The sequence below is a fragment of the Canis aureus genome, chromosome 22 (genome assembly GCF_053574225.1).
Source record: "Canis aureus isolate CA01 chromosome 22, VMU_Caureus_v.1.0, whole genome shotgun sequence".
Lineage (NCBI taxonomy): Eukaryota > Metazoa > Chordata > Mammalia > Carnivora > Canidae > Canis > Canis aureus.
The window spans coordinates 21,152,399-21,167,556 of NC_135632.1; the positions used below are offsets into that span (position 1 = coordinate 21,152,399).

Consider the following 15,158-nt stretch of genomic DNA (forward strand, 5'->3'; position numbering starts at 1 on the left):
CCAATAGGCCTGAGGAAGCACAGAGAGGATGGACACACTCCAAATGGAAAACCCCAATTTAGTACAGAAATGTAAGACAGAGTTGTGCTGATGCCTATCCAGCTCCCATTTCTCTGTATTCAGTGAGGGGTTCACCTCTGCATCTAGCAAAACTCCCAACTGGCAAAGCATTCTCCTGTCTGCTATTCCATGTACAGATTCATTTCTATCCTGTCCAGATGACCAGTTCTGCTCATAAACTGACCACCATGCATCTCATGGTAGTCTGAAGAACGAATCTGCCCCCACTTCTCACCTCCGCCCCATTTCCAGCCAGGATGCCTGTTACCCTCTGCTCCTCAGCCTCTGATCAGCCCCCTACTAACCCTAAAACACAGCCCTACCTGAGGAGAGGGCAGGTGCCTGGAGAGTTCTTGGGGAACCATAGCACTGTCCTCAGCAGTATGGTCATACCATGCTTGGGTTGCCTATTGCAAGCCAAGGGAACCCCCCACCCCCAACTGGCTGGTTGCCTGTCAGGTTCTTAAATATGGCACCAGGGACTTCCAATCTCATTACCCAAGAGCCAGCCACAGGTTCCACCGCCTGTGGAATGACAAGTCAAAGGAAGGTAAAAGTGAAATCTATAGCCATGGCCTTGTAATCATCCAGGTGTGTGAGGTAACCACTCGGCCGGCATATTGTGGTACCCCGTTATGTCTTCCCTTTCCATGTCCTTCCTCTCCATATGGCTCTCTGAAGGGTCAGAGGAATGGACAACCCCACAATTCTTAGGTGAGCCAGGAATGGGGCAGCGGGGGCAAGCACCGGGGAGTCACTTATTTGAGAAGTAGGTGGCTGGGGAAAAGGCACAAGATCTTAAGAGGTATCTGTGAACCTGGCTAGACATTGAGAAGCCCCTCCATCTGTTCTTGCTCTGGGCTGGGTGAGGTGTTGGACTTGATCCTCCTCTATAGGTGTGATCACTCACTCAGCCTCAGGCCAGGAACTAACACTATCCACCAGAATCCATCACATCCACTGCAACTAGAAGGGCAGCTTGCGTTTCCAGAGCATGTCCCAGTTCCAGAACAAAGCATTTCACTGGAGCACACTGGCTCCAATTTCTACTCCACAACCTCTTACTGAAGAACCTTGACTGGAGGCGATTAAACCCCATCACCCCCACGCCCACTGGACTAGGGATGAAAATGAGTGGCTTTCCAAGCTCACCAGCAGATAAATGTGAGCCAGTTCTCCAACCTCCAGCACCCCATCTCTTCCACAGAGGCATACTTCAGTACGAAGGCCAGAGAGGGACTCTGTGTATCTCGTCCACCATGACAGAAAAACAAGTGCCACCCAGCACCAACTGAAGCCACCACCCCACATGCCTCCTTCCCAGCCACACTGACCACAGGCCTGGGGAGCCAAGTGCTAAGAGCACAGAATGCCTTTATGTTGGCAAATCGAACTTCAGTAAAAACAAACAAAACAAAACAAAACCACATATATAAAAAGGGATGAAGGCACTGAACGAACTCTAGAATGGCACACTTGTTGATATTGCTGTATTGAGAACAAGTGCCAGGAGTGTGCTCTCCAACCAGCCCAATTCCAAGGACCACAAAGCAGGTGTGCAGACCAACTGAGTGAGACCTTCGAATATTATTTTGAAGCTTTATTTTTTATTTACAAAGACAAGCAGCCAGGAACAAGCCAGAGTTTAAAGATTTTATTTTTAAAAAATATTTATCCTGGTTACTGAGATTTGGGGTTCCTCCTTAAACTGTGCACCCAAGGTGAGTGCCTCTCTCTCTGCACCCTAGTCCTATCCCTGTGCCACTTCCTCCCCACAAACTGGAACTCTGGTCCAGTGAGTAGTCCTAGAGACAGGGTGGAAAGGGAACAAGGGGCCACAGGCCCTTTCCTTGCTAGTCCAGGGCTGTTGGGACTCTGTCCAGGCCTGCCCACCTGGGGGTTAGTGACTTGGGTGGGAGGCCCTGCTGCTCAGGCCTGGGATTCTGGGTCAGTGAAGTGTGACAGCCGGCTGCTGAACATCACCCCAGCACATGTGCCTGTGTACCAACTTTTCAGACACTCCTGGAGCACTGGCTCCCCATCTACTGGAGTACATGAGACAGCCACACACCAGCAGTCCACGGGCCAGACAACATACCGGAGGCAGGGAAAAGGCAGGGACCTGGAGGAGATGGCCTGGAGATCTGTTTAGATGAAGGACACAGGAGAAATAATGATGATAATGACTACCGCATGCTTTCGGCGGGCTGTCTCACTGACCCTGCTCAACAATCTGAACAGGTTAAGAGGTGTCGTCCCCACTGATCTGATGAATAAACTGAGGCCAGGAGAGGGTGAGGAGTTTGCCCTCCAGGCCAGAGCTGGAGTTCAAATTCTGATCTGTCCACCTCCAATGCTCTACCAGTTTGCTTCAAGAAAAAAGGTATCAGCTCTATCAGACCCAGAAACAATTCTGGAAAATCTGGGTAACAGGAGATGAAGAGCCAGGTGTAGAGGATATGACGTCTGGCTCTTTCACTTACCTTTGGCAAGTACTTAATTTTGCTGAGTCTCAATTCCCAACCTCCCCCAAAACTGTGTTCTGATAGATATCATAAAATATTAACAACTATTGAATCTGGGTGATGGACAATAGATGCTCATTGCACTCTGAACTCTGTACCTTTAGAAATATTTATAATACACTGGGAAAAAAGCAAAATGTCCCCGGGTCAAAACTGATATATGACCCCATCAGAAAAAGTCTCTGACATCAAAATAGCTGACTAAAACTAGCTCCATCAAACAGCTGCACCAAGCCTCTCACGGCGTTGTGAGAATAGAAATTGGTTCAACCTTTTTGGAGGGTAACCTACAACATCCATCAAACTTTTAAACTAGCCATATATTTTTAAAAAACATTTTTTTTCACATAGGAAAGTTGCTTGAATGGAACGAAGAACCCCCATATGCCTTTTACCCTGATTCACCAATTTTTAGCATTTTGCCAAATTTTTTTCATTCTCTGTCTACACATAGTAAAATGGGATATAATAAATTTCATATACAGTGTTGTGTTATATGTGCCTTTATTATAATATATATACACACATTGATTATTTTGTTTATTCTCTTCCGTGAACCCTCTGAGAGTAGGCTGCATACATCAAGAGGGAAGGGTATTCTCTCACTTGACCACAATATAGTTATCAAATTTGGAACATTTAACATTGTTATAATACTTCCATCTAATGAGACCCTCTACCCTAATTTTGGGAGCCCATTGTCAGTTGTTAGTTGTCCAAATACTATCCTTTGGAACAACTCTTTTTTCAGTACAGGATCTAGTTAAGGATCATGTGTTATATTTACTTGTTGTGTCTCCTTAGTTTTGTTTTGTTTTGTTTTGTTTTTAAATCTGGAATGGTTCCTTTTAAAAAAAATGCTCAAAAAACAGTTAAATTGTTTAAAGAGGCTGCTTCCCTCAGGGCGCCTGGGTGGCTTACTGGGGTAAGCATCTGCCTTCGGCTCAGGTCATGACCTCAGGGTCCTAAGATCTAGCCCCATATCAGGCTCCCAGGCCAGTTAGGAGTCTACTTCTCCCTCTCCCTCTGCTCCTCCCACACCTGCTCATGTGCACTCAGCACCCTCCCTCTCAAATAAATAAATAAGATCTGTTTTTTGTTTTTTGTTTTTCTTAAAAAGAGGCTCCTTCCCTGACTCAGAAATCAAAAGCCTAGGACTCTTGATCAAGGTGGATCTGAATTTGGTCACTATGAGGCGAGGCCTGGAGATACTGCATTTCCAAGGAGCTCTCAGGTGAAGCCCACGGACCACACAGAGCATGAGACCAAAGTAAATAGCTAGTGAAAAGCTGGTCCAGAGCATTGCAAGAAACATCTTGCTTTCCTCTAGGTGAACCATGTGGGCAATGTCAACTGGGCCACAGGATTCAGGACGAAGCAGTGATGTTGGGCCCTCCCTCACAGGAACAGTTCCTGCCCTTTGTAGAGCCACGATGTCCTAGACAGAGGGGCATGCATCACAGAAACAGACCTGTCTGCTAGTTCACCACCCCAGATGATGTCAGCTTGGACTGGGCCAGTCTGGATGGAAGGAAGACCTATGCCTTCCCTCCTTTACCACAGCAAACTCTCTTTTTCCTTCAAAATTTACCCCCACCTTCAGGAAGCCACCCTGGCTAACCCAGCCTACTCCAAACTCTCCGTCCTCTCACTTTCCACAGCACTGACCAACCAGCTGTACCCCTGAGCACTCACCTGCTATTCCAGGCACCTGCCTCTCCTTTCCAGGCACTTGCTTCCCTTTCTCATTGCCACACCTCTGCTTCTGCTACTTCTCCCATGATGTACTCCCCACCACTCTCCATCTCCAAATATCTGAGGCACAGCTTACCCCTAGGATTCCCCTAGAAACAGGCCTTACAATGGCAGCTCTTCATCTGACCTTGGGTCTCTGTACCCAGCACTGGTCACCCCAGTCATGTCTCCACAATCAGATCTTCAGGCTCTCATCTGCTATGGTCTCTTTTGTTTGACATGAGTCCCTGGCTTTATGCTGTGGGGGCACCTGCATCAGCCTCTCCCTGAGTGACCTACGCAGTATAACAGAGACCCTGTCCATCCACTCATCCATTCATCCATCCCTTCACATTTACCAAGTGCCTGGCCCTGGGCTGGATTCTGGGGGACCCTGTGCTGCCCACAGCCAGAAAGGACATAGCACCAACCACAGCTTTGCTCATGGGCACAAGAGGTACTTGTGAGAAGTGACGTGGGACCCGGCTCAGCATACCAATCTTTGATGACACCACAGCAGGTCTCTCTGCATCCTTGTCATCTGTCACCTCCCCCACGATTACTGTGATCACTGATCATCATGCAAATCACAGTAGGCATGGCTGAAGCACGTACATCATCCCCAGTGTTAGAAAGCCTGTGGAATCCCGAGTCTGTCATCTAAAGTTCAGAAATGAGCCAAAGGCATCTTCTGCAGCTTGAACATAGCACCAATCAGAAGGGCTGTGAAACCCCTTCGGAGTTGGAGTGGCAGGAACAAGGTGATGAGCAGCCTGGGGTGCCCAGCCCTGAGCATCTGGCCTGAGCCTGCATGTGATTCCCTGTGTAGGATGAGAATACCCTTCATGGGAAAATCACACCTTTCTTCATAAAAATAAAACCCTAAACCAAAAGATACCTCTAATAAGAACACCCCAGGGAAGCAGAATCCTTGGGGACATCTACCTGATTTCTGCTGCCACCAATGGGGAGACAGTTCCTCCTGCAATACCAAGCAGGGATCAGGGCACAAGTCCTTCCTTCATATCCAGGAGTATAGTGGAGACGAGGTTAGTATTTGGGGATGACACACGGGAAATAAATACCAGGAACACAATCCTGGTTCACCCAAAGCTGGGTTTCCTATGGAGGCTCACATAGTCACATAGTGACAGCTCACTTTCCAGGGTCCTGGCCCCTATCTGGGGATGTACTTCATCCCTGATAACTAATAACCATCCCTGTGGGGAAGATCTTGGTCCATCTCTACCTCCACTCCAGGAATAAGACCCAGCAGGTAACAAACCATGGTCTTCTTAGCACAACACAGCAACCCAGACACGCAGAAGTAGGGGTGGCATTCCTCTGTAGCCTCCAAACAACCATCCAAGTTGAAAATGGACCCAGAACAGACAACCCAACAATAAAAATGGACAAAGGATCTGAACATGCATTTCATCAAAGAATATATATGAAGGACTAAGAAGCATGTGAAAAGCACATCACTAGTCACTACAGAAATGTACGGGGAAACCACAATGAGATGCCATTATATGGCTAAGAGAATGGTTAAAACTTAAAAGACTGGCAATATCAGCTGTCAGTAAGGATGTGGAGCAACCAGGACTCTCATATGTTTCTGGTAGGAATGCAAGGTGGTGCAGCCACTCTGGAAAACAAATTGGCAATCTCGTAAAGTCAAACATACATTTACCATATTCTCCAGCAATTCCGCTCTTAGGTACTTAACCAAGAGAAATGCAAACCTATTTTTCATTTTGTGTCCATATGAAGACATGTACTCACAGTAGCTTTATTCAAAAAAGCCAAAAACTAGAAACTAGGAAAAAACGCCCATCAACTGTTGGACGGATAAACCAACCATGATTTATCTATGCAATGGGGATGGTACTCAGCAATAAAAAGGAAGGAACCAGTGATACACAAAACAACATGATGAATCTCAAATGCATTATGCTGAGTGAAAGAAGGCAAACATATGCTACGATTCCATTTATATGAACTTCTAGAAAAGGCAAAACTAGAGAGCCAGAAATCAGCTCAGTTGTTGAGAGAGAATAAGAGGACAGGGAGGGGAATGACAGTGAAGGGACATGAGGGTAATGAAAATATTCTGTATCGTGTTTGTACGATGGCTACACAACCATATTCGTTTGTCAAGTCTCAAGGGACTATACAGTTAAAATTGGTGACTGTTACTGAATGTAAGTTATATCAAGAAAATTTATTTATTTAAAGAAAATGGACCCAGGTGGGGATTAAGGAGTGCACTTATGGTGATGAGCACTGGTGTTGTATGGAAGTGCTGAATCACTAAACTGTACACCTGAAGCTAATATTACTAACTGGAATTTAAATCAAATTTTTTTTAAAAAAATTAAAATCACAATAAAAAAAAATAGACCACAGACTCAAAAAACTATTTTCAAATCTGGTAAGCTCAGGGCTGCCATTCAGAAAGTACACGCTGATAAAGCCACGCTTGTTAAAGTATGAAATACTTCCACCCCTACTGGTAAATCACCACTGCCTGAGGCTTCTGGTGACCTTGTGCCCCAGGACCCAACAACTAAAGGTTAATCCCAGCCAGCAGGGGACCTCCTGGATCAGCCAAGGTGGACACCTCTTCCAACAGGTCGGTGCCACACTGGGTAAAAGTTCGATGGAGAAACAGATGGTGCAAAGCAGTGGTCTAACTCAGCTGAGAGCTGGCTACTTGGCTGCCAGGCTTATTTCGTTTCAGTCATGGATTGATTCCGAATGGAGGTGAAAACTGATTCTTGGGGGACACAGGGGAACAAAAACACTTAAATATTACAATGGTTTGGGGTCCATCAAAAAGCCTCAGTACATGAACAGACATGCAGTGCATCTGTACATACTACATTTCATAGGGCGTGGAGTGCTCAAGAAGAAAAAGTCTCTAAAGACTCCTTAGAGTTAAAAAAAATAAATAAAAAAAAAAAAGACTCCTTAGAGTTGCAACGAGAAGGCTGAGAAACACGGGTCTCGATGCAGATCTCCATGGGAGAAAGTGACACTGCAGGGCAGCGCCTAGGCCCAGGTGTGGAATTCCCACCTGTTAAGATGACCTCTGTGGTGGGCCCTCGTCTTCGGCATAGTTGGGTGGCAAACTTAGGTGGGTGGGTGTGTAGGAGGCCGTGGCCACAGGAGCTCCCGTGATCCTTCTCTATAGGACACCTACCTCTTCATGGGAAAGCCAGGCACTCCCGGGCCTCCTATGAAAGAAACCAGCGCAGCACAGCGAACGCCCCCCAGAACCCCCAGAGCCATCACCCAGCTAGGCCCAGGCCATCAAGCCGGCTGCAACCAAGACTCCACATGGCAGTCCACAGGGATGCGAGTAGAGATCCAAGCACCTCCACCTCTTCCCTCCCTGACATCTGAGCTTTCTGGAACCTGCGATGGCAGCAGTGCGCACGGCACGTTCAGGGTTTTCTGCTGTGCTAAATAATGAAGACAACTTCCAGAGAAGAAAATCAGCGCCGTAGCTGAGTGCCCCGCTTTTGTCAGGCTCAGCCGAGCCAGAGCCTCCTCGGGAATGGCTTGCTTTGTGCGCTTATACATGATGACAATACTATAATTGTTCTTTCAGTCTCTTCCCGATATTTAATAACAACGTGAAGTGGGAGTCGCAAAGGTCAGCCCTACCGTAGAATGAGCTCTGTTCTCATTGTCCTTTTCTGAATAGTGTCTTCCATTTGCCAGGCTGTTCCATGCCGCTGAGCCCTGGTGGCGGAGGCCTGGTGCGCTACAGAAACAGCACCACCTCCTCGGGGTGGAATACTCTAATTTGCTAAATGGTCCAGTGTCACTGTCTGTCTATATCATCTGCGTAAATGCACACACAGACGCACACACAGACACACGCTCTCCGCCCGTGCCGCCCTCGGCCACCAGCCCAACCAGAGAAAGAACATCAACTGCCAGGACTAGAGAAAACGCACACACTTGGCATATTCACGTGGGCAATCATTCTCTAGTCAAGTGAATAGTGACAGTTCCTAGGACCGCAGATGAAGAGAGTCGCCTAAGTATGCTAAATAGAACTTTCTTGACATTTAACCCGAGAGCTCACCAATAGGTAGCAAACCGGGGTCGCTCCTGGCAGGACACAGCCTGTGACGGTGGCCCAGGAAGCAGCGATGCCCTGCGCTCTGGCCCTCGCACCTTCCTCACACCTGGATCTGTCAGAGGGACCTCATTCCCCGCCTGCCTGAAGGAGACGGGACTCTCCTCTGATGCTGAGATCTGGAGTCTCTCTGGAGACAGGTATTAGAGGACGGTTTTCAGGGGCTAACAGGCCACTGGGGGCATCTCTGTGCAAGGGTCGCCTGGAAGCGTGCATGCTCTGATAAGGTGAGGAGGAAGTGCATTGTAATGCAGAACCTGTGCAGTTGTGAGTAACCGGGTTTCGTGTTTGTTTGCTGTTTGTTTTGTGTTTCGAGTCTGGGCAGGGCAGGCTGGGTTTGGGAACTCAGGCACCGTAAAAGAGGGCAATGTAGCCCAGGCGGTCTGTGTCAGAGAGCAGCTTTGTACCTAATCCCGAGGGTACGATAGTTGCTAAGGAACCATTGAGATGCAAATGAATTGGCAAATACTTAGCAGCGAGATATCAGAAAAGGGTGGGGTGGGGACGCTTTGAACAAGTTAGTCAGGTGAGTGAAAGGAAAATTACTTTCTTCTGATTGGAAAAAGAAAACCACGGGTTTTCATGCAGAGCAGCAGCATTGTGCTACTGTGTTAAAAAAAAAAAATTGAAACTGTTCTTTTTCTGCTTGGCTGGGAGTAGAGGAAAGTTGGAGCCAAGAGCAGGGAATTTGGAAGGGCAAATGGAGTCCTCCTCTGATATATTCTAAGCAGATTCCTCAAGAGAGGAAGAGACCTCTAAAGTATGAAGGAAAAAGTCTGCGAAGGACTCTGAAGACCCGCCTTCTTTATACAAGTCTCAGAGCCTTGACAAATACCGCACAGAGCACAGCAGATAAATATTCTACTGATGGGGACGACTGGGTGGCTCAGCGGTTGAGCATCTGCTTTTGGCTCAGGTCATGATCCCAGGGTTCTGGGATCGAGTTCTGTATCTGGCTCTCCCGATGCCTATGTCTCCCTCTGCCTATGTCTCTGCCTTTCTCTCTCTGTGTGTGTGTGTGTGTGTGTGTGTGTGTCTCATGAATGAATGAATGAATGAATGAATGAATGAATGAAAACAAACAAACTACTGATATAAAATGGAAATTCCAGGTGAGACTAAGCCAGGATTGAAAACGCCAAGACATGAAGGGAAAGGAGCCATCCCATGTTCCCAGGAGTTTGCATTTCTTTCATTCTTGCTCTCCACTGGGTCCAATTTAAATGCAGTGATTAGGTTAAGATGTTCTGCTATCTATGCTGCAACCCTGAGAGCGACAGTGAGAGGTAGGGCCCCTCATGCAGTGTTTTTTCATCTTGCCCCAAATAGGAGACCTCCTCCTTCAAAGTCTGGCTGAGATACCCTTGTCATGAAATCACTACTTGTAGCCAAACACCCCTGCTGTTTGTCTGTTCATGACTTCGAGTTTGGTCATGATGCTCAGGAATGTAGGGAACATTCTCATCCAGAAAGAAGCTGTTTGCCCAGCCACCTTGGGTTGTTACTTCTCCCCATGACCTTCAGTTTCTGCAGCTTTTCCCAGGTCTACCAGGAGCACCACAGACACAGCAGGCCCCATCTGCCCCTCCCCTACCCACGGCCCACATCCTTTCCTTTACTGCTCTTCATCATGTTCCATGATCCAGTTATGCAGAAAGGTTGAACACCCACTCCTGCATCTTATAACAACACCCTGACTTTTTGTGGGGAGCCAGTCCTCATTTCAGGCCAGGTGCTTCAGATGGGTCTGGGCTAACCCTCTCCCCCCAGCCCCAGAGGTAGTTGCACCCCAAGCCTCGCCAAGAGGGGCTTAGCACCCAAGGAAGGCCAAGGAGACAAAAGTTCCAGGGCTTTTGCTAGAGCTCCTGGGAGTGAGCATTTATCTTTCTGTGGAAGTTTCCAAAGAATGTGAGTTTGAGCTGCCAGTGGCCACATGACCATCTTGCAGAAGGCCTGCCTGAGGATGAAGTCAACAAAAAATGATTCTGTTCATTGTCCCCTCAGATCCATTCTCTACCTTTCTTTGCTCTCTTCTGAGCCTCAGGAGACTGACCTTTCTGAAGCAGGCTTCCATGCCTCCTGCCTCCTTGCTGAGTTCGTCCAATGGGAAGTGCTGGCAGGAAGAGAGAAAGTGCAAGTGAAGGAGTTCAGGGAATACAGTGCCCCTTCTCTGGTCCCACATGGTTTGGGCAGCAGCTGCATTCCTCTACCTATATCTACAGCTCCTGGTCAGGGAGCCCTCTCCCATGCTCCAGCTCTTGCCAGGTCTCCATAGCACCTTCCCTCCCCTTGCCCTGCAGGCTGTGGGGAGTCATGGCTTCCATGACTGTTGCCAGCCCCTGGCTGCATCCCCATCTGCAGTGATTCCCTTAACCCCATTCAGAACTCCACAAAGAGTCTCTTCACTAAACTCTCCTAAATCAACCTTTCGAGAGTGCCGTCTGTTCTCTGCCAAGACCCTGGCTGACACAGGCACAGAGATAAGGAATGGGAAAAGGGAGATTGAGTCCTGACACTGCACTAGTGGCCCCACATATAATCATAACCAAAGTTATTACCATGCTGTCTGGTAATAACAAGTGCCAGTCTTCACCCCTGCCCTTTGCTTTCCTCCCACTTGAGTTGAACATCTGTCCCTACAACCAAAGATATGGCTAATAGAATAGGCAAAGCCTTTGATGGAGATTTCCACCTCCAGGAGACAAGGAGTAAGAATAATCCAGGCTTGCTTTCCCCTTCCTACCCACTCGCATCTCTATCTGACAAATTTCTACCCATCCTCCAAGGACCTCCACCCTGGATCTCTCTATGGTCTGTCTCCCACATACACACATGCATGCACACGCCCATCATGCACATACACACACTCCTTCCCCAATCCTTCCCGCTGGAAGTATGACCCTCTCATCTGGTCTCTTCTAGCAGCTGGCGTGTAACTGGTATACCACATTTATCAGACTCCATATGTCTTCTTCCAGCCTGTGGTCTGTCTCCCCCACCAGTCTGTCAATAGGTGGCTCCTTGAAGGAATGGCTTCTTTACCTTCATGTTTTCAGTTTCAAGTACAATGTTTTTCATGCAGATGTTCAATAACTGTGTTCTGCATGAGTAGTCATGAAACTGATGGCTTCTAAGCAAAGCTGTCAGTTTTGTTTCTTTGCTCCCACTCCTCATTTCCTTCTTGTAGAATCTGGGATCTCCGGTCTGGGAGTGGCTCAGCCCTCACGTGGAGACCTGGGATGGGACTGATCATCCCTCAAGGCAGCCCACTGCATCTTGGTTCAGCTTGGCTGGAAAGAATTTCATAAGTCAAAAATCTATCTTGCATCCAGAGTAAAGCTAACCTGTTTGGCAGACCAGCCTTCACGTATTCACAGAGAGAGGCCTTCCATTCCCCATCTTCTCCCTCATTTCAAGTTGTCCAAGCCTGTACAAGCCTGTCATTTTCTATCACATCACCTTGTTTATCCCTTCACAGCACTTTCCTAAAATTATATTCTATGTTATCTGTTGTCTTAATGACTGCCCCCCCCCACCCCAAGAGCTAAGACATATCCTGTTTTACTCATACAGCCTAGCACATAGTAGGAGGCTAAGAAATACATGTTAGATGTTGAATGAATGACATACCACATCTCCCCCGCTCCCCAGCTTTCCAGTAAATCCCCTCTGGTCTTCTCTAAACCATCCATTTTTCTTCTTCTATTTCTGCTAGGATGTTTTGCTTATCAATTGTTGTATAACAGACCAACCCACAACTTGATAGTTTTAAACAGTAACAACATCTATTTTGTTCTCAGATCTGTGATTTGGACAGGACTCAGTGAGGAAAGCCTGTCTCTTCCCACTGGGAGTCAACAGAGATGGTTAGAAGGCTGGGGGCTAAAACCATCTGGAACCCCTTCACTCCAATGTCTGGCATTTGATGCTAGCAGAGGGCTGGGATCTGAGCTGGGGCTGTAGCACTGGAACATCTACACATGGCCTCTCCATGTCACCTGGGCTTCCTCACAATATGGTGGCTGGGTCTCCAGCATGCCAGGAGAGAGAGCCAGGCAGAGGCTGGAATCCTCTCTGATGTCACTTCCAACGTCCTGCAGGATCACTTCTGCCATATTCTATTCATGAGAGTGAGTAAGGCCAACCCAGATTGAAGGGGAGAGGAGCTGGGACTTAATATTTGATAAGAAGGGCATCAAAAATTTTGCAGAGATGTTTTATTAAACTACTATACAGGACATGATCCCAGGTTTTCACACAACACACACTTATCGATGCTACCTACGTGCCACTTGCTGGGGATATCATGACAATTAAGATAGAGCCCCACCCTTCAGAGGCTCACAGCGCTATGGGGTATCCAGTGAAAGCAACACACAACTACAAACCAGAGGGAGGCACAGGCAGCTGTGGTAGTGACCAGGAGGCCACCTAATCCAGCCTGGGGCTGGAAGGAAGGCTTCCATGAGGAGGTGACCATGAATTCTAAAGAATAGCCAAGAAAAGATCAGTGAGAAATGCAACAAAGGCAGAGCAGGCAGGTGCTGACCCAGAGGCACACAGCAGCAGAAGCTCAGTTTGGCCTCTGCACAGATGGAAAAAAAGAAAATGGGATGACGCCCAGATGTATGTACTTGTGTAGTGTGTGTGTGCCTGTGCAGAGTAGGGGGAAATGACGCAGCAGGTGATGCTGCTGGCCAGGAGGAGAAGAGGAAAGGAAAGCCTGGATTGTGAAGGGTCTTGCACTGGTCAGGAAGATGCTGGAAGAGATTCCCATACATGGTGGCCAGGATAAACCAAAATACCAATCTGTGGTCTGACACCCAAGTTTGGTCCGACCAGTGCCCAACACAAGCCCCTGAGCATCTGCCAAAACTCAAAGCATTTTCTGATGATATTGAGGCCCTCTTTCTTGCCCCAAAAATTATAGTTTGTGCTCCTCCACCCAGGCCCTTTGGATGCATTGCCAAAGGGGCAGAAAGCATACCTGGATGGGTCCCTTCCCCAGTGAGGCTCCTCCTCTCCCTCTCCCCTCCTCCAGGCTCACCACTCAGTTCCAGCCTCAGCATCAATGAGAAAGCCAAGGGCAAAGGTCCTACCTTGATGTGTTAGAAAAACAGCAAGAGGAAAACAACAGCATAATTAACTGCAGGCCTGCTGCCTCTCACAGATAAGGCATTCTCTCTGCTGCCAGCGTCGATGGAGCTGCGTGCAATCAACCCAGTCCTCCTGCTCAGCCCTTTCCACAGTCACAGTCCCACGGGGGACCAGTCACTGCCCAGTGAGACTAAGACACTGAGGGGTTGCTCTCCTCCCCATCCTCCCACACACCCTTCTGTGCTCAAAGCTGATGCCAAATCCCAGTGTCCTCCTCTGATGTCACCGTGTCTGCACCTGGCCAGGTGGGGGGGGGGGTGGAGGGAGGGAGCAGCCAAAACTCAAGAAGCAACAATGCCCGAGGTAGGACAGGACCCACAAGACAGAAGCCAGGGAGGTCCCCAAAGGTGAGCACCCATAGCTCTCCTTTCCCCTGGAGGATGAGCCTGTGAAGGGAGCTCCAGGAGACCCACGGGGACTCTGCTCCCCAAACTCCCTCCAACTCCCACCCCTAAAAGCCAGGCACAGGTGCTAAATTGCAACCTCCTAAGCAAAACAGCTCATCAGAAACAAGTGCCAGATGGACATACAGAAAAAAAACAAAAACAAAAACCTATCATGACCACAGTCTGCCTGCTGGGGAGCACACAGGAGAGGCAAAGAGCATGCAGGAAAAGGCAAACCGGAAGGAAAACAGGTTTCTTCCAGCTGGGGGCACAAGTAGGGCAATTCCAGAAAGCAAAGGAAGAGCCTGGCCACAGGAACCTGAATGTGGAGACCCATGGCACTGTCTGGAACCTTTGATAGCACCTGGCAGGACAGTGAACAACTGATGCTTAATAGATGCTCCTTGAATTAATTCCTGAATAAGCGACGTTAATGGAAAAGGTGCTGAATGGGGAGGCAGAGGCCTGGGGAGTCATCCTACTTGTCAGAAGGTCAGTTTGAATCTTAGCTCTTGAAGCAGTAACAACCCTTCAGTGCCTTGGCTTCCTCCCCTGTAAAGTGGGAGAATGAGTCCTTGGATATTAAGGGTATGGGATCAAGACACACACAGGCACCAGCAGGTGGTAAAGGCTCAACGGTGGATGGGAGCTTAGTTCAGTCCCGGTTCTAGTGCCACGAGACTATAGGATTTCTGGGAAGCTTCTTCCCTTCAAGTCCTACCCCTTGTCTCAGCTCCCTAGAGCTTCTGAGACCCCTCAGAGGCCAGTGCTAGGCTACAGCCCAGGGCCCCAGCTCCACTCGCTTGTCCCCTCCCCTCCTTGCCACCTGCCTCTGCCCATTTCTCTGCTCATTATCACCTCCACTGGGGGATGGAGAAGCAGAGCAAGGAGGTTAAATTCAAATCAGTCATTTTGTCACTTGCTGTCAGGAAGTGGGAGGGGAGAGAGGAGAGACTCAGGGCCTCAGGTGCAATCCACAGGCAGAAATGAGTCCTGGTAATTCTCAAGAAATTTCCTGTGCGTGTCCACGTTGGCCCAGTTCTGCTACAGAGAACTCCAGGGGAACCTTCCATGAGGGGACAGCGCAGCGTCCTTAAGCAGCTGCTAATGGCGTGTCTGGGCTGCCAGGGTTTCACCTGCCCT

General features: G+C 48.4%; 1 protein-coding gene across 3 annotated transcripts in view; it reads right to left on the reverse strand.

The window, feature by feature from the left end:
- EPHB1 (EPH receptor B1) overlaps positions 1-15,158 on the reverse strand; it is a 474,340-nt gene that overhangs the window by 410,601 nt on the left and 48,581 nt on the right. The window contains exon 2 of one of the 3 annotated variants that reach the window (XM_077865054.1): positions 10,526-10,585. The exons of the other annotated variants lie outside the window; for them this stretch is intronic. The gene's annotated coding sequence lies outside the window, so the exon portion shown is untranslated. The remainder of the gene's footprint in view (positions 1-10,525; positions 10,586-15,158) is intronic. 3 annotated transcript variants of the gene reach the window in all.